This window comes from Macaca thibetana, chromosome 5 (assembly GCF_024542745.1).
Source record: "Macaca thibetana thibetana isolate TM-01 chromosome 5, ASM2454274v1, whole genome shotgun sequence".
In the NCBI taxonomy this organism is placed as follows: Eukaryota; Metazoa; Chordata; class Mammalia; order Primates; family Cercopithecidae; genus Macaca; species Macaca thibetana.
This window is the reverse complement of record NC_065582.1, coordinates 145,633,984-145,654,570: the sequence shown is the minus strand read 5'-3', so window position 1 is coordinate 145,654,570 and position 20,587 is coordinate 145,633,984. Positions and strand designations below refer to the sequence as shown.

General features: G+C 39.1%; 1 protein-coding gene and 1 non-coding gene across 7 annotated transcripts in view; one reads left to right on the top strand and one right to left on the bottom strand.

The window, feature by feature from the left end:
• APBB2 (amyloid beta precursor protein binding family B member 2) overlaps positions 1–20,587 on the bottom strand; it is a 410,008-nt gene that overhangs the window by 271,901 nt on the left and 117,520 nt on the right. For all 6 annotated transcript variants that reach the window (XM_050790342.1, XM_050790347.1, XM_050790340.1 and 3 more), the window contains exon 3: positions 17,867–17,978. The gene's annotated coding sequence lies outside the window, so the exon portion shown is untranslated. The remainder of the gene's footprint in view (positions 1–17,866; positions 17,979–20,587) is intronic.
• LOC126955766 (U6 spliceosomal RNA) lies at positions 1,517–1,619 on the top strand. The gene has a single exon (XR_007726066.1). It is a non-coding gene; the product is annotated as a U6 spliceosomal RNA (small nuclear RNA).

Genomic DNA, 20,587 nt, shown 5'->3' with positions numbered 1-20,587 from the left:
GTTGCAGTGAGGAGAGATCGTCCCACTGCACTCCAGCCTGGGCAACTGAACAAGACTTTGTCTCAATAAATAAATAAGTAAATAAATAAGACAAATATGAAGGCCTGAAACAGAGAGAAATTAAGATATAACAGGAATAAAAAATGAGTAGACCAAAGTAGTATGTATGCTATAGCTACAAACGGATAAAAATATGTACACATGTACAAAGACTAGAATGAAATACATACAAAATATATTTGTTAAAGTATATAGGTTTATGGCTTACAGGTGATTTTTTTTCCACTCTAAACTTTTTGTAGAACTGCTACATTGTGGACGGGTGTGGTGGCTCACACCTGTAATCCCAGCACTTTCAGAGGCCAAGGCAGGCGGATCACTAGGTTAAAAGATCAAGACCATCCTGGCCAACATGGTGAAACCCCATCTCTACTAAAAATACAAAAATTAGCTGAGCATGGTGGCCCACACCTATAGTCCCAGCTACTCAGGGGCTAAGGCAGGAGAATCACTTGAACCCAGGAAGTGGAGGTTGCAGTGAGCTGAGATCACGCCACTGCACTCCAGCCTGGAGACAGACTCCGTCTCAAAAAAAAAAAAAGAACAACAACAACTGTTACATTGCCATTTACAGGTCCTGTTGTAAAGGTAGAAGTTTCACAGTAAGTTTCTAACAGTAATTATTACAGTGATCATTAACAGGAACTTATTTCACCAAATCTAACTGCTACTGACTAGAAGATACACCAGTATTCTACGTACTATTAATAAAAATAAAAGTTATGTTACATTCATAGGCCTTAAAAATAATAATAAAAATAAAAATGCTGCCAATCATAGCTGTAAAATGTCAGTGATTGCAAGATATATCAAATTTCAAAGGTATTAAAATGTGAAAAGATATGTGTCTTAGAATCAATAAAAATACGTATTATAAAGTTGTAATATAAAAATATTTTATTTGTAAAAAAGTGATCATTTGTAGTGACTAGATAACAAACTAATAAATCTATGAAAACTTTGATAGAAATCTCTTAAAGAAACAGGCTGGGCATGGTGGCTCACGCCTGTAATCCCAGCCCTTTGGGAGGCCGAGATGGGCGGATCACCTGAGGTTGGGAGTTCAAGACCAGCCTGACCAACATAGAGAAACCCTGTCTCTACTGAAAATACAAAATTAACCGGGCGTGGTGGCGCATGCCTGTAATCCCAGCTGCTCAGGAGGCTGAGGCAGGAGACTCACTCGAACCCAGGAGGCGGAGGTTGCAGTGAGCATTTCAGCCTGGGCAATAAGAGTGAAATTCAGTCTCAAAAAAAAAAGAAAAGAAAGAAAGAAAGAAAGAAAAAAGGAAATAAATGGCTTGATTCACAAATAGAAGTTTTATGTAAGAATTCTGAAAATAAAATACACAAGACATTGCACCACAGAGGACAAGTGTTCATCATGCCTCTGAGATAAAATGTTTCTGGTCCAAAAGAATTGAGTAAATGAATTATCAAAAAGAAATAGAATTGCTTGCTTTGACAGCACATATACTAAAATCAGAATAATACAGAGAAGATTAGCATGGTCCCTGCACAAGGATAACACGCAAATTTGTGAAGCATTCCATATTTTTAATCAGTACATACACATATATCAAAGCATTATGTTGTACTCCTTGAATATATATAATCTTTGTTAATTTTTTTTTAAAAAAGAAAACATAACTAGAAAATTCTTGACTTCTGAGGAGCAGGGAAGAAATGAAGGGAGAAATTAAAGTAAGCCAAGAAGCCTGAACAAGATTCTCAGCTTCAGTATAAAGTAAGTCATTAAATGATTTGTTTGAGTGGCATTTCCTTGAAAATAAGACTGAAGCTGACAGCCAGGCACAGTGGCTCACGCCTGTAATCCCAGCACTTTGGGAGGCTGAGGTGGGTGGATCACAAAGTCAGGAGACTGAGACCATCCTGGCTAACATAGCGAAACCCCATCACCACTAAAAAATACAAAAAAATTGGTCAGTCGTGGTGGTGCACACCTGTAGTCCCAGCTAATTGGGAGGCTGAGTCAGGAGAATGGCATGAACCCGGGAGGTGGAGCTTGCAGTGAGCCAAAATTGCGCCACTACACTCCAGCCTAGGCAACAGAGGGAGACTCCATCTCAAAATAAATAAATAAATAAAAGACTGAAACTGCCTATGGCACATAATCACAGAGGTCACTCACTGAATTACAATAACATCAATTTTTTTACATGCTCTGTCTCAAAAAAAAAAAAAAGACTGAAACTGCCTATGGCACATAATCACAGAGAAGGTCACTCACTGAATTACAGTAACATCAAATACGGTGTAGAGAGGTAATGAGTCTACATGTTCAGTGGAATATCATGATTCAGAAAATCAGAATTAAAATTTGTAATTTTCAGACCACCGGTCCTCTAAGCTTTTCTTCCTAAGTTCACTCTTTGGCTTTTCATTTAATATAATTATGACAATTAATTAATGTCACCTAAACTTTTAGCAGTTCAGCATGAAGAAAACATAAGAAACTTTCCAGTTGGTTATCAAATCATGGGACACTACCTTAACTATCCATGAGAGTGTAACCACAATAATGCAACAAATAATAAGAACAAACTACAATAAGTAGTAAGACAAAGGCATTATCCAAGGAACAAAAAATGGCAGAGACATTCAAGTTCATTATTTTAAAGTGCTGATTATTTAAACCCTTCATGCATCTACATATGTAAGGTAAAGGTGCCTTTTTCATTGCCAAACTACAAAAACAAGAAAACCGAAGTCTAATACTGAAATAATCTATGATGATTTGTATAATAATAATTTATAAATGAAAGTCATAAAAGCCAACCTCCCAGAAAAATCAACAAAACCAAGAGGCGGTTCTTTGAAAAGACTGATAAAATTGACACTCCTGTAGGTAGACTGAGAAAAAGAAGACTAACTAAAATTAGAAGTGAAAAAGGGGACATTACTACTGTTTCTACAGCAATCAAAAGGATTATAGGAGTATAATTACCAACAAATTAGATAACCTATATGAAAAGAACAAATTCCTAAACACAAAACCTACCAAAACTGAATCATGAAAAAATAAAAAACCTGAACAGATCTATAACTAGTAGAGACATTGATTAGTAATCAAAAACCTCCCAACAAAGAAAAGTCAAAGAGAGACGGCTTCACGGCTGAATTCTATCAAACGTTTAAAGAAGAATTAACATCAATCTTTCTCAACAACTCCAAAAAACTGAAGAAGGAACACTTTCAAACTCCTATCAGACCAGCATTACCCTGATACCAAAGAAAAACAATTACACTATTAAGAAAAAGAAAACTGCGGGGCCGGGCGCGGTGGCTCAAGCCTGTAATCCCAGCACTTTGGGAGGCCGAGACGGGCGGATCACGAGGTCAGGAGATCAAGACCATCCTGGCTAACATGGTGAAACCCCGTCTCTACTAAAAAATACAAAAAACTAGCCGGGTGAGTTGGCGGGTGCCTGTAGTCCCAGCTACTCGGGAGGCTGAGGCGGGAGAATGGCGTAAACCCGGGAGGCGGAGCTTGCAGTGAGCTGAGATCCGGCCACTGCACTCCAGCCCGGGCGACAGAGCGAGACTCCGTCTCAAAAAAAAAAAAAAAAAAAAGAAAAAGAAAACTGCAAACCATTATTTCTCATGAAAATTGTGCAAAAATCCCTAGCAAAAGAATACTAAACCAAATTCAACAGTTTATTGAAAGGATTATACACCATCATCAAGTGGGACTTATATCTGGAATGCAAGGATAGTTCAACATATGAAAATTGATCAATGAAATGCACCACATTAACAGAACAAAGAGGAAAAAACACATCATCATCATCATCTCATTTGATACAGAAAGAGCATTTGACAAAATTCAGCAATCTTTCATGATAAAAAACACTCAACAAATTAGGAATAGAAGGAAACTATCTCAGCATAATAAAGGTCATATATGAAAAACCCACAGCTAATAGCATACTCAATGGTTAATGACTGAAAGCTTTTCCTGTAAGATCAAAAGGAAGAAAAGAATGTCCACTTTCACCACTTCTTATCAACATAGTAGTAGAAGTCCTAGCCAGAACAATTTGGCAAGAAAAAATATTCACCTAAATTGGAAAGCAAAAAGTAAAATTATCTTTGTTTGCAGATGACATAATCTCACAGGTAGAAACCCTTAAAAATTCCACATGAAAAAAAAAACCTGTTAGAATAACATAAAAATCAAATAAATGGAAAAGGCTGGGCATGGTGGCATGTATCTATAGTCTTAGCTACTCAGGAGGCTGAGGTAGGAGGATTGCTTGAGCCCAGGAGTTCAAAGCTATAGAGAATTGTGATCACACCACTGCACTCCAGTCTGGGAGACAGACTGAGGCCCTTCCTCTAAAAAATAAATAAATAAATATTGATGAAATAAAAAATGAATGGAAAGACATCCTGTGTTCATAGATTAGAACACTTAATATTGTTAAGTCATCTATACTACTTAAAGCAATGCAATTCCTATTAAAACACCAATGATGTTTTCTGTAGAAACAGAAAAATCAGCATTTATTCTCTTTTGAAATATACCTTAAAACTTATCAACAATCACCTCTATTTAATCTATAAAGTATATTCAACATCACAAATCAGAAGCTATTAAATCCATTCAGATACAGAGGATTCAATTTTTTTTTTCTTTTCTTTTGAGATGGAGTCTTGCTGTCTCACCCAGACTGGAGTACAGTGGCACAATCTTGGCTCACTGCAACCTCCACCTCCCAGGTTCAAGTGATCCTTCCAACTCAGCCTCCCGCATTCCTGGGATTACAAGCATGCACTGCCATGCCTGGCTAATTTTTTTTTTTTTTTTTTTTTTTTTTTTGTATTTTTTAGTAGAGATGGGGTTTCACCATGATGGTCAGGCTGGTCTCAAACTCCTGACCTCAAGTGATCTGCCTGCCTCAGCCTCCCAAAGTGCTGGGATTACATGTGTGAGCCACTGTGCCCAGCCAGAACCCAATATTTTAAACAAAGTGGTACCATCACTAATACTCAGGCCTACAGTGGGACATTTTACATAAGACAATCACAGGGGAGACTTGTTGAGCTTATAATCATCAGAGAGCAGTATAATAACAAATAACGGGGGGATAGCCTTTTCCAGCAATAGATGCGTGGACCTCCACAAAATAGCTGCAGTCACAAACCAAGGCAATGTTAAGAATGGTAACCATCATCATCAGATACAGACAAGTTGAATCTATTCAAAACTTGTATGAGGTACTTTTAGGAGTTATTATAGATTCATAGAATTCGTGATTGACAAGGACCTTAAAAATCCTGTTACATGTGAAACCACTTAATGGATAAGAAAATGAGGACTGCAGAAGAGGTACCTGATGTCTCCAAGGTCACATAAGGAGGTGGCACAACCATGACTGTAATTCAGGTTTCCTGCATTCCTCTATCTTCTCTAATCAAACTCCTGAGCTAAAGGTCAGGAGTACTACCTTAGTCTGTTGATGAAAAGGTCACTACAAAGTGGTTTCTCAAAGACTCTTGACCACATCAGTATACAAACACTATGGTTAATCAACTAACCCCTGCCCTAGCAAAGGAACCTCCCAGGATTATATGGGGAGCTTTCGTACTGATACTAGACTTTTTGACAGCTGTGGCTATTGCCATCCCAGCCCTGTGGAAAGGGGCTAGGATCTGCACTGTGAGAGGTGTACTTTCCATTGTCAATTATCCTGGGAAGAAGCAGATCCTGAGATAAGAAATGGAAACTAGCAAGGAAAGACGTGGGAGAAGGAAGGAGGAAATCCTCCCTCTTTCAGGGTCTCATTCTCTTTGATGCCTAGATTCTACATCTAGCTGTGCTGACAGTCACTTCTGAAGGCAGGGACTGGATGGTCTAAACCAGAGAGGCAGTCCAGTAGAGAGCCCAGTGAGGAATAGGTCTATGACTGCCATAACTAGCAGTTTGTGTTTTTTTTTAAAGTCATAAACTCAACTTCTATCTTCTCTAGGGAATTAAGGACATGTTTCCAGATGAGGGATGGAATGGAAAATGGGAAAGCAGAGTCCCCAAAGAGCTATCACAATGCTGGCAGCAATGCTTAGCAGGGTGAGCAATGAAAATGGGAATCTTTGAGATAGGAATCAAGGCATGATGTCCAGGCTCACCTCATCACATGAAAATGGTTTCTCTTCCTGATCACCTCAGAGAAAGGGGCATTAATTTTTTTTCTAGGTAACAAAGCTGGGAGAAGGGGCATTAATTTAACTAAGAGATCCAATGGGTTTCCTTGCAAACCATCGCAGGTTAAACACAGATTTCTGGACACCGACAACCGAGGGTGATTGTCAGGATGGGTGTCAGGATGACCATCCAGAACGTGTACAGTCAGCATCCTTCTGATTGGCCAGAAACTGCCTACTAACTACAGGCTAAATATCCCTTACCCAAAATGCTTGGGAACAGAAGGGTTTTGAACTTCAGATTTTGGGGATTTTGGAATATTTGCATTATATACTTACCAGCTAAGCATCCCTAATCTGAAAATCTGAAATCCAAAATGCTCCAATGAACATTTTCTTTGAGCATCATGTCAGCACTCAAAAAGCATTGGATATTTTTGTATTTTGGACTTTGTTTTTTTTAGGGAAGCTCAACCTATGTTTTCAGTCTCACCCTTCCAACAATCACACATTTTTCCATCCTCAGTATCTGGTATTAACTCCTGAGCCTGGGAGACCACCAACCTTTGTGTTACACACTTCATGTTTATCCCAGATTCAGGAGTTAACAAAAATTATATTAATAAGCTAAGCAGCAGATATTAGTATTTATATTTTATAGGCTAGAAAGTTGAGGCCCAAAGAAAAAACTCATTCACAGATAGCCGGTGGAAGAGTCAAAATTTAATTCAAAGGTAAATAGAATTTCCAGATTATATAGTATCAATCCCTCTACTCTGTTAATCTACCCTCTTTAAAAGATGATACTGCAGGGTAAAAGTCACTATGGGACCTGAAGGTAAATGCATCACTATTTCATAAAATATTGATATGGAAAAGAGTGTTCATAAGCATGTTTTGATCCTACACCCATGTGTCTCCTACTGCAATTATTGTCAAGCATTACCTGAACACCGAAAGCTTTTATTTTACATATATTTATATAACAAAACACTAGTTTGTTTCTTCAAATCCATGTATATGAACTATAATGCCAATTCAACCCTACTTATTAAGTAAAAAAACCCGAACATACATTATATGGCATCCCATTGAATCCCTATATGAATATCTCCTTTGATTAAACCACCACCATTTTCATCAAAAGATACAATTTAACAGAAGATTTAAGGGAAAATTTTGAATTTAACAATTTCCCTTCCAGTCATTTCTTTAAACCTCTGACAGAATCTTTGTTCTAAGAAGTTATATTATTTTACTTTCTACTTAAGAAATACATGAAAAAGGATCTGAATTAAACTACCACTGCAATGGAAACACTGAAACTCTAAATCAAAACAAGCTATGATAAGATTTTCTCAAAGGATGCCAGATTCCCTAAACACTACCTATCATCATGACAACCTTTAAGTGCCCTCTCTCCTATGGCTATGCCAACAACTGGTTGTAATGAAAGTTCATTTTGTTGAAATCAATTAATCTCTCTCTACAGTACATTTGAGCCTTTTCAGCCACTGCTCATTTTTTCTTTTTTCTACTTATAAGACATCAGACACTAGTCTGATATGTAATTTTACTGATACTACATCCACATTTAGTTTATCAAAGCAGTCTGAATGCTGTAAAGATTTTTTTAAAAAGATATAGAATGCTACAAAATTCCTTTATTAGTAGGGTGGTTATTTAATTTATTATCCAAACCAGGACATTTTTAATATTGAAAGGGGTCAGTATCAAAAATTATGCCAGAAGAGCAGGCATAGCTAGGATTGTCCCAGCAAGTTAGTATGTATGGTCACCTAAATTATTAAGGAACCAAATCCTGCATATAAAAGCTGAAAGTCTCAAAAAATGAAATAAAGACCACGGTGGGGAAGAAGGCATAGAGGGCTCATATGTGAGCAGAAAGTCAAAAGAGTCAGAAGTCAAAGAAGACTGCAGTCTCTCTCAAGCACCAAAACCTAATGTCATTTCCAGACTACCTAGACACTGCTCTTCCTCTCCTGGTTACTGCAACAGTCTGTAAGTGTGAATTAAGTCCATCATATGCCATGTGATCTGATGCCTGGTGTATTTGTCAGCTTATTTTATTGTCACCCTCACACTCTCCCTAGATACCATCTGAACTCATCCCCCATCTATGAGGTTCCTCTCCCCTTGCTTCGGTATTTTATTTCCCATCACCGAGCCAATCAGAGTTGTACTAGGCACTATGCTAAGTTATCTTCTCCACAAAAAGGGGGATCCAAAGCTGAATTATATATAGTCCTTGCAAGGTAATTGTCCAAAATTTTTGTTTGCAAGACTTTGTTTAAAATGCAATACAGTTTTTGCTCCAACCTCCATTTCTGCATGTCCAAAGCAGCCCAAACAAGGAGTACAGCTACTAAGTATGCTGGTGAACTCACCCCTCTGTTTATTTGCAGATAATTTTGTATATACAATGAAGCAAAAGAATTAAAAAGTCATCTTTGTGAAGGTGTCAACATTTTTACATCTTGAAAAACTTCATAAAAGCTATCCCAAACAAGACACTGTGGCCTTTTAGGGGAGCAACATATCATATACTCTTTCTTCCATTCCTAATTCCTCCTTGAAGCTGGTGAGGGACTATGTCTTTCCCGTCACTGAATCACAACACCTTGCAGAGTTATCTAGCACAACACAGGCACTCTGTAAATGTCTACTGAGTAAATGAATGAATGAGGGGCTCATGATGATTTCTTTCTTCTACAACGCTGTGATTATATATTAACTACTTTTTTCTTAATCCCGGCTCCTCAAGATCTTTGCTCCAATGATTATGTCCTCTTAAAAGGCAGCCCCTATATAGTAACAGCTTTGAGGTCAGCCAAAAAATCCGACCAAATACCCAGCAACTTAACAGCAAGGTAACCTTGAGCAAGTTTTGTAATCACTCTCTATGCCCTATTTTTTTTAATCTATAAAATAGACACGTTGTGCAAGGTTTTGTGGTATTCGTGAGATCTGAACATAACTTATACAAAGGGCCAGGCAAGAATCCAATAAATGTTAAATAAAAGAATAAATTGCTATTCTTCTCTTCTGTGATCCAGATCAAAATGCAGCCATCAAAATCTAATTTGCCAAAGCTGATCTTCATTCAAACAACAGATATGCATCTAGGGCTATAAGACACAACTAGAGTCTGTCTGCTGTTGAACATCAAAGGAGGAGTTTAACATCTGCTTTTAAATGCAGGAAAACAATAATTAGTTCACCAGTAAAAGGAAAAGTTCACAGGATCTTATTTGCTTTACCAAAGTATCGAAGTATTAAGGGATTACCAGCTTACAGCAGACTGAAGCTTTCTTGCAGGGATCACATAGTGGGTGGAGGCAAACCTGGAGATGGGTTTTTAAAGTTGGCATTGCTAGATCCTGCTTTTCCCTGTCAAGAATGCACAAGCCAAGTTTGCCCTTAGTTTAAAGCACAAAACTAAGCAGCTACAGACAACAAGAGTAAGATTTGGTCTGAGTTCGAGACCAGCCTGGCCAATATAGTGAAACCCCCGTCTCCACTAAAAATACAAAATTAGCCAAGCATGGTGGTGTGTGCGTGTAGTCCCAGCTACCCGGGAGATTGAGGCAGGAGAATCGCTTGAACCCAAGAGGCAGAGGTTGTGGTGAGCCAAGATTGCACCACTGCACTCCAGCCGGGGCAACAGAGTAAGACTCCGTCTCAGAAAAAAAAAAAAGGTTTCATCTGAACAGAGTTTTCCTTCAACTGTGCTCGCTCTTCCAGCAATCTAAGATGTAAAACTTCAAAAAAGAAAAATATCACCGGCCTCTGTTCAACTTTAAATTCATGAAAGAAAATATGAAACTCTGCTGCGGGAATACATTTGTTTTTAATGTACAACAATGTTCTAAGAGACCCATTCTGCTGCGGTTTCACCCTCTCCTTCAGGCCACACAGAGGCCAATGGGAATAAAGAGCTCTCCTGTGTTCTATTTCCAGAACACCTGAACTTACTGTCCGACTGAGGCTATGAGAGCTATTTAGAGGCCCTTACCTTCCTCTTTTCCAGTAACATCAGCAGAAATGAGCTATAAAACTTTCCCTAGGGTTTGGTTTCCTTTCTCACAGCTCAGTTGTGCTGCTCTCCTGGAAGATGAAAGAAACCCCAGAGTTTTTCAAAGTCCAGATGAAATGTTGATCTCAAGCAATATTTTCCATTTTCTTAAAAGCCATCATTTCCTACTTTACTCAGGCACACAGAGCATGAAGCAAAGCCCAAACTACCTCCTTAGGGTTCACGAGAGTAGATGCAGTCAGTAGTTACAAGAGCATGTGAACTCTGGTTTAAAAACAGCAAAGGGTCATCCTGAGATAAACATAGGCTATAATACTGAAGTGCTAAATTCTGTCCTACAAGCTCACAATTTTGGCTTCCTTTTAAGGGTATCTGAGCAAAAAGTGGCTTCCAAGTGGATAAGGATTTTTTTCTTCCTAAGTTCCTAAAGAACCAGGTACATGAACCTATGATCACAGCCTGTTTTCTTACCCATCCTTATTTCCCAGACTTTTTCTGGCCAAGGGTTAAAAAGTTCATAAGTAGGGCCGGGGGTGGTGGCTCACGCCTGTAATCCCAGTACTTTGGGAGGCCGAGGTGGGTAGATCACCTGAGTTCAGGAGTTCAAGACCAGCCTGACCAACATGGAGAAACCCCACCTCTACTAAAAATACAAAATTAGCCAGGCATGGTGGTGCATGCCTGTAATCCCAGCTACTCGGGAGGCTGAGGCAGGAGAACCGCTTGCATCTGGGAGGTAGAGGTTGCGGTGAGCCAAGATTGTGCCATTGCACTCCAGCCTGGGCAACAAGAGCGAAACTCCATCTCAAAAAAAAAAAAAAAAAGTTCATAAGCAGAAGAGATGGAATCCAAACCTATACAGTCTGACTCCAGGGCGTCTGATAGTCATTTGCCCTTAACTGTCACGTTGTTGTCTACATCTGACTCCAGCAGGCACCAAACAACAGTGACTGTCAGCTATAATAAGTATGTGAGGTAGTGCATATGTTAATTTGCTTAATTTAGGATTGACACAATGTATACACATTTCAAAACATCATGTTGTATATTATAAATGTATATAATTTTTATTTGTCAATAAAAAGAAGAAGAAAACAAGTGACCACTGGCCCAAGAGGCTCCACATGAGTTAGAAACTGACGTCCTTACTAATATGAATGACAATGTAATATTTTTTATGAACTCAAAAATATCATTGACGACACTGGAGTTTTACACCTGCCGCAGCAATGAAGCAGCAAGCATAGCTTTATAGCCTCCAAAAAGGGCTTGCAAGAAGTACACTTTAGTCTTGGCTTCAGTCTTTGACAGCAAGTCACAAATTATTTTTCAGATAAAATGGCAATTAGGAATTTCTTGAAACTTTAACCATCAGTGCAAATACCAAACTAACATCCAAGAAGCTCTTTTTAAGTTCTACTGGACTACAACTGCAACTGAAGCTTTACCTATAGAATGAAAAATTATTTAACTTTAGAAGACAGAAGGAATCTTAGCGATTATTAATTCTATCAATTTTAAAAGAGGGAGTCTCCCTTTGTCACCCAGGCTGGAGAGCAGTGGTGCCATCTTGGCTCACCACAACCTCTGCCTCCTGGGTTCAAGCGATTCCCCTGCCTCAGCATCCCGAGTAACTGGGATTATAGGCACGTGCCACCTCGCCCAGCTAATTTTTGTATTTTTAGTAGAGACGGGATTTCGCTACGTCAGCCAGGCTGGACTCGAACTCCTAACCTCAAATGATCCACCTGCCTTGGCCTCCCAAAGTGCTGGATTTATAGGCATGAGCCACCGCACCCAGCCTCTGTCAACCACATTTTATTGTCTTATTGGTCATATTTTATTAAGCAAGGTGCTATGAAAGACAAAAAAATTAATGAGACTTGACCCCAGCCCTCAGGATCTTACAGTATAGCAAATTAAATGAAATGTTACATAAATATCACTCAATTCAAGTTGAAAACAACAAAGGATGCAAGGAGGATACTAAAGGAGTGAAAACAGAAAAGATCACTTATAAAATGTGGCAAAATGGTTAAGAACATAAACATGACCATCACAGTGATGGGTTCAAGTATTAACATTGCCACTCCTTGGCTGTGTGACATTAGACAAGTTATTTTACCTGCCAGGGGCTCAGTTTCAAAATCTTGAAAATGGGGTAATAATATCTACTGCTGAAAGCAGATATAAAATTAAATAAAATAAAACAGGCAAAGTTCTTAGTACAGTTCCCAGCACACTCTCAGGGTTACACAACGGCTAGCAGCAGCCTGCAGTCCCAGATCTATCATTTCTCCATCTCTCATATTTCACCACTTCTCTTAACTGGTCTCTCCAGGGCTCTGTCAGACCCTATTATTAATTCTACTTTAAAGATGAGGAAATAGGCTTTCAGAGGATAGGGAACATGCCCATTGACAAATAGCCAATAGCTTAGTATGCCCACCTCCAGACTCTTAGGCCCTAGGGTACACTGTTTTATCTTTACTTATCTAATCCTATTGTTTTCAAAACAATTAAAAGCAAGTAGATCATCCCATTGTGCAAATTATAAAAGGTGCTCTCTCTAGGCAGGCCCAGCCCCATGAGTGCACAGCTTGACCACATGTGTGCTGGGTGATTCTAAGTCCTCCTATCTGCTGCTCACACCTACACTTCTGCAGTGAACAATCTACACAACCTCACATGGTGGCCCTGGGTCTCCAGCCTCTGGTCTTCTCTTTTCCAGACTATATTCCATGCTACTGCCCAAGTGATCTTTATAAAACTCCCATCTAATAATTTCTCCTTTTAAAACTCTGGATGGCTATTTATTGTTTAGAAACTCTAAGTCTCTAGCATGGCACACACGTGACCCTTCTCACTCTGGCACCTTTTGGATCTCAGGGTCCACTCTGTTCTCCACACTCCATACCCCAGCCACGGTGGAGTTCTTGCCACTCTCTGGATATGCCATGGGCTCCCATTCCTCCATGCCTTGGCATATGCTTTTTCTACAGCCCCAGTTATCTCCCTACTTTCTGTCTTCTCACTCAGCCCTCAAGTCATACTTCAGTTCCAGCTCTTCAATGCAGTGAACAGACTTCCTGATTTCTCAGCTGAAAGGACTGCTTGTCCTTTGCATACCTACAGCATTCTCGAATCAGCTTTCACCACCAGCTCATGGGAGTCAGGAAGATATTGCAGGGCTTTGTAGTTAGATGCATCATAATCGGAAGCCTGACTCAAACATGTTCTAACTGTATGAAGGTAGCAAGTTACTTTTCCCCCGAGTTTCAATAACGCCCACCCCTAGAATTCCTGTGACATCAAGTGCTTAATATCAAGTGCTTAATGGTATGGCCTCCAAACTTACTTGGGCAACAGAGTCACCCTAAGGGCAAAATACCCAGAAATCCTGATAGATATATTTAATTGTATCATGTGAACTAAGAAATATTCTACTAGAAAAAAAAAATGATGACACTATATGCATACGGGCTTCCAAATATAAAACGTGTGTGTACACACACACATCCATGTTTTCAAAACCACTCTCTACATTTACCAATTAAATGTTTGTAATTTGTTTAACTTTCCTTTTACCATTTCCTAATTTAACTTAAAAAGTAGCAGCAGGTACCAAAATCGTAATGGGAGGGAAAAAACCCTAAAAATTAGAAAACTATATTCCTAACTTATTCTGAAAGGTATAGGTCAGTAAATATCATTATTGAATTTTAGTCATTGAATGTCTCATCTAAGAATATAATATCCATTCCACTGCTTTTCACATTGTACATGCTACATAAATGTTATTTAAATCTAATTTTGAAACTCAAATTAAGTTCCCTAAAAGGAAGGACGTATCTCGTTCATCTTTGGATAATGAGCTCCTGGCACACAGTAGTTGCTCAACAAATGTTAGCTCAATAAATGAACTAAAAATTAAGAAAGCACACAAAGGTTTATAAAACATTCTGGATTTCCAATTAACCCAGACTGCGATTTGCTCCATAAACAAATTATATTCCAAAATCCATCAGTGTTCCTTCTGTACCCATCATTTCATCTGAGCTACCTGGAGTTTCTTTGAAGAAAGAAATACCTAGGTAAAATCCTCCCTTAGGCACAGAAATATTGATTAAGACAGCTCAGCGGGAGGAATATGTCACCTGCACTCTTGTGTAATGTAACAAAGGGACCAAAGAAGACACAAAGCTTTATACACAGCACCTGTCAGCCAGTGACACTTACCATTTTGAACATATATTCAGACCCATGAGCCTCCTATTCAGAATATGTCTGGTTACAGTAAACATGGTAAAGATTCTAGATGGGGAATCCTTTTCTGTTCTGTTCTCATATGAAGAACCTACGCCATAGATTCCACATATGTATACTCCTTTCTAACTGAAAGCCAGGATAGCCTAAAATTAAACAAAAGTCTAAGATCCAATTGTTTCCCTTTCATTAAAAATCATGCTGTAGGTAAATACGTACTGGCATAGATACGCATTATTTATTAAGTGGAAAAAGTAAGTTACCAAACAACTTGCTGCATACTCATTTAGGGTTAACATAAAACCAAACATAGACATGCATTAAGTAGGATAGTAAAATACAAACTTTTTATTTCCTTTAAAATAATCCATGGCTAATTTTTTTGAAGATAGGTTTATATTTTATTATCATTATAGACTCACGTTTCCAAAAATCTACCTCAAATAATCAATTTTCTGAATTGCTTGAAATGCTTGAAACAAGGAAGACTTTGAAGACACATGCAATTAAGAAAAAAGTGAAAGTAAAGGACAGAGGTTTAAAAAGAAGTGTGGAGGTTGTCTAGGGTTCCGAATTTTCTCTAAAATTGTGTGTTTGCTTTTCCAAAAAGAAACCACAAAGACATTTAAGTATCCCTTACAGTTTTCAAAGAGCCGTCAGAAACGCTCTCTTACAACTTTAATAAATATCAGAAAAGACATCTCCCTCCCTCCCCTCCCATTAACTTCCATAAAACTTAACTAGTTCTTCAAAATCAGATTTATGTGCAGTACACTTCTGCATTATAACCTTCTCTTTTTTAAAACCTTAAGGGTACATTGTAAACATCCTTCTGCATATATAAATATTCACTTGTAACATCAACTTTATTTTTACTAATTTTTTTTTTTAGAGTCAGCGTCTCACTTGAGTGTCAGGCTGCAGGGCTATGGTGTGATCATAGCTCAGTGCAACCTCAAACTCCCGGGCTCAAATGATCCTCCCATCTCAACCTCTGGAGTAGCTGGGACTACAGGCACTTACCACTAAAGCCCAGCTAATTTTTTATTTTTTGTAGAGACAGGGTCTCTTTTGTTGTCCAGGCTGGTCTTGAACTCTTGGGCTCAAGCAATCATCCCACCTCTGCCTCCCAAAGTGTTAGGATTAAAGGTGTGAGCCACGGCGTCTGGCCTTAACATCAAGTTTAGTGCACAGAGATCTTTTTGTCACAGTCTCTTTGTCACAGTCCTCTGTAACACAGGACTGTCTTTAGCTTACTGTAAACACACAAGTCCCACAGATGCCTTCCCTCTACAAAATGGAAACACAACTTTTACAACAATGCCACAATGTATCCCAAAAGGGAATATTTTGGTATAATGTAAAGAAAATATTGTACTAGAGATTATGTGAAATTTGAAAGAAATGCTGTTATTCGAAAGGCAGCTTAAGTAGCTTACTTTCTGAAGCTAAGTTATATTTCCAATCTAAACACCACTGCAAATATCTAGACCCTGAAGCCCAGAGAATCAATTGTTTGACCTTTTTGTTCTATTTTTGTAGACAGACTGGGTGGCCTCCAACATAATCCTTTTTCAAATATCCTTCTAAAATGGAATAACAACTACAACACACAACTACAACACAAATATGTCTTTTAAGATTAACATGTTATTACAAGACTAAAAAATTCAACCTATAAATTTCTATTTTTTAAAAATTCCACTGACAATAATATTTTACTATTACAAATATTTCACTGTAACAAAAAAATATTTTGGGTGAGATTTTCAAAGTCCTTACTTTCAACTAATTCATATTTTAGCAGAGACTTGACAGCCCTCAGAAATTACATGTGTATGTGCAGTGTCTGTGTATGTCTGTGTATGTCTGTGTGTATATGTGTTTGTGTGTTGCACATACACATACATGTTTTTCTGTTTGTGTTGTTTTGTTTTGAGATGGGAGTTTCCCTCTTGTTGCCCAGGCTGGAGTGCAGTGGCGCAATCTTGGCTCACCGCAACTTCCGCCTCCAGGTTCAAGCAATTCTCCTGCCTCAGGCTCCCTAATAGCTGGGATTACAGGTATGCACCACCATGCCCAGCTAATTTTTTTGTATTTTTGGTAGAGACGGGGTTTATCCATGTTGGTCAGGCTGGCCTCAAACTCCCAACCTCAGGTGATCCGCCCACCTCGGCCTCCCGAAGTATGTATTTTTTCAGTGCAAATATTTAACTTCAAATAAGCTTCAAAACTCAAGACCCTTACCTTATTATAGTTATTACAAAATAATACCCAATTTAATAATTAAACGTATAGTTAAATATGATAACAATAGAGCTATAAATCTGATCTTACTATTTAATGCTTTCATAGAACGAAAGCTAAGTTCTGTTCTGTCTTGTTTTATTTTAAACATGTTTCAACTAGCTCATTTGTACTGCCAGAAATAGAGAGGAGCTATAAGACACAAAGCATAGAAAGTTTAGAAAGTTATCTAGTAATTTAATAGAAAAACAGTTCCTATTGTTGATAATGTTTCTGGAGCATGCTAGAGAGGATATTTGTGTGTGTTTATGTACGTGTACGTGCATATTTTATTTTGCATATATTCTTACGGGCATTTGATCATTCATAATTCCAAGTAGTATCCATTAAAAAAATAGATCAACTTTATATATCTGTAAGGTCCATTTTTCAAAAAGATAAGAGCATAAAACTTTCTGGTTCCAAGCAATTTTTTCTAAAATACAGCAAAAACATTCAACAAGTGTCTCAATTAGAATGTCTTATAGTGCCCTCAAAAAAATTCTAAAATAAAACTGGCAGGTGCATCAATTCTTCCAAGACAAAGCTACAAGATGAATTTATTGGACAAGCAATTCCACATTTTGCTTTCCTTTCCAGACAAGAAAAATACCAAGTTGATTTCATCCTTACTCTAAAAATTCAGAAACAAAAAGCCTATCCAAAATATCTAAAAGTCTAAACACCTGAAGCTCAGACAACTGGATTCACTTTTCTGTCACATCATATTACATTGCCTTGTATTTGACATTTAACCACTTGCAAATCTGATAAAAGTTTTGTCACAACCTTGAGGACTCAGTTTATGAAACTCAAAAGAAATGGCACAATGTAGAACATCATCCTAATCTCTTGCAGGTTTTTTTTTCATACAAAGAGGTTTCCTGAGTCCCGTTTCATGTTACACATCCATAAAAACATGTAAAATTTATTAAGCCAGGAATGAAAGAAAGTAGAAAGCCACAGACCTATTGTTAACTTTCTGAGAGAGGTATAAAAGAATTTTTTAAAAGCAAGTTTAAAATTACTTACTTTTCCCAGGTCTTCGATACAAAGCTCAGAAGGCAAGCTCCTTTTTTTCCCCACAAAGTCTGTTAATTAATAGCAATCACCCAAGGAGGTCAGGCAGCCCAAAGAGATCGATCTAGAAATTGTGTAGAGGCAAAAATTTTAAATTCAAAATCAGATCAGAAATGAAAAATCAAAATACCCCATTGCAATTCAGAGTATCTCCGCATCAATAAAATAAAGACGTCATTGGGATCCTTAAATGATGAGAAATGTAAGCTATCTTTCTTTCATAATATACTAACAAGGCTTTCTAAATCTAGATGGCAGTTCGATCTGTCACCTTTTTAAAGTTTCTAAAGCAGGAACTAGCGAGGCTTCTTGGCAACCACTCCTGTTAAAAATGTCTTTCTCAGGGAGTCATAAAAAGGAACCGAGGGAGAATCTGGACTTCTAATTATATTGTGACTTGGGAAGGAAGGTCTTCTGAAATCACGCTTGCCAGTTCCCACTTTCAAACATGAGCTCATCTTATAAACACAGAAGTGTTGTAAATAGAAGTGAATCACAACAACTTAACGAAAATTATCAACAACTTTTAAATACTCTTCAAATGTATTAAGCACACCTTAATTTCTGCAGGTAAGAATGGGAAGAGAGAGCCGTGTTCATTTTTTCCTAATAAAACAGAAAATCTGACAATTCTGCATGATTACTAACCTCATTTAAAACATGTAACTTCCAGGCCAGGGCGCGGTGGCTCACGCCTGTAATCCCAGCACTTTGGAAGGCAGAGGCGGGCAGATCACAAGGTCAGGAGTTCAAGACTAGTCTAGCCAACATAGTGAAACACCATCTCTATTAAAAATACAAAAAAATTAGCCAGGCGTGGTGGCATGCGCCTGTAATCCCAGCTACTTGGGAGGCTGAGGCAGGAGAATCGCTTGAACCCAGGAGGTGGAGGTTGCAGTGAGCCAAGATCATGCCACTGTACTCCAGCCTGGGTGACAGTGCAAGACTCCATCTCAAGGGGATGGGAAGGGAGGGGAGGAGAGGGGGAATGGAGGGGGAGGGGAGGAGGGGAATGGAGGGGGAGGGGAGGGGGAATGGAGGGGGAGGGGAGGAGGGGAATGGAGGGGGAGGGGAGGGGGAATGGAGGGGGAGGGGGAGGGAAGGGGGAATGGAGGGGGAGGGGGAGGGGTGTGGAGGGGAGGGGAGGGAAGGGAAGAGGGAGGGAGGGGGGGGGGGGGGAGGGGAGGGAAGGGAAGAGGGAGGGAGGGGGGGGGGGAGGGGAGGGGAGGGGAGGGGAGGGAGGGGAGGGGGGAGGGGAGGGGAGGGGAGGGGAGGGGGAAGGGAAGGGAAGGGAAGGGAAGGGAAGGGAAGGGAAGGGAAGGGAAGGGAAGGGAAGGGAAGGGAAGGGAAGGGAAGGGAAGGGAAGGGAAGGGAAGGGAAGGGAAGGGAAGGGAAGGGAAAAGATGTTACTTTCCCAACAATTGTGCAAATGGATTCTAAGGCAACAAAATCATTAATAAGATAAAATAGTTTAAGTAGGCAAAACAGATGCCATATGTAACCTATAACCTAAAGTCTGCATACCCCTTGGGCTCTCCTATTACAGGACTTATACTAGATGTAATTCTAAGAAGTGTGATACAGAAGCCACAGGAGATTGAGAAATCAATTAGAAAGAGGGCACAGCTACAGCAAGCAGTCGTAACTAAAAATCAGAGAGAACCCTACAAACACCATAAGTATCATTTATTACTATTGCCATTGTTACTGCCAACATTTATATACTGTTGACTCTTACGCCAGGTTCTTCTCTGTGTCTTACATGTATTAACTCTAGACAGGGACAAGCAGAATTAGGGACAAGTAGAATTTCACATTTCACTTATCCCTTGGGCATCACTGTATTACCATACAGCATGCTCAGTTCTGCTATAATGCTTGTGTTTGTTTCAAGAGAACAATTTGAGTGTAACTCGAATTTCATGGTTTTTCTTTGTTTTTTTTTTGTTGTTGTTTTTGAGACGGAGTCTCACTCTGTCGCCCAAGCTGGAGTGCAGCGGCACGATCTTGGCTCACTGCAAACTCCGCCTCCCGGGTTCACACCGTTCTCCTGCCTCAGCCTCCCCAGTAGCTGGCTAATTTTTTGTATTTTTAGTAGAGATGGGGTTTCACCACATTAGCCAGGATGGTTCGATGTCCTGACCTCGTGATCTGCCTGCCTCGGTCTCCCAAAGTCCTGGGATTATAGGTGTGAGCCACCGCACCCAGCCGAATTTCATGTTTCTTTATGCGTGATTTCACTGCAAGAAATACTAGGTTATCGCAGAAGGCTGCACTCGGGCCAAACCCAGCTTCATACGGTTACACAGAATGAACACAGCCCATGCCTCAAACATCTACCAGTGACTTTGGTCTCCACCCGTGTGCTATAAGCCACACCAATCTGTATCTGGTATCCCGACTCCATCTGATTTCAGGTAATCTGTCTGCCACCACTTCACAATAACTCATAAGTGGCAACCCTTCTAAAGTACCAGTTCACAAGCAAATGTCAGGACTTTTTCAAGGTGAAGTATCATATTTATTGTACTATTTATGTATTAAACCATTCAATATGTGAAAAATTTGTGCAAATGTATTTATTCAATTCCCGTCCCTTTCTAACGTGTCACTGATCGTTTTTTGAGTTTTGTGTCCCCAACTGATTCCCCTCCTAAGCGCATTGTGAGTTTT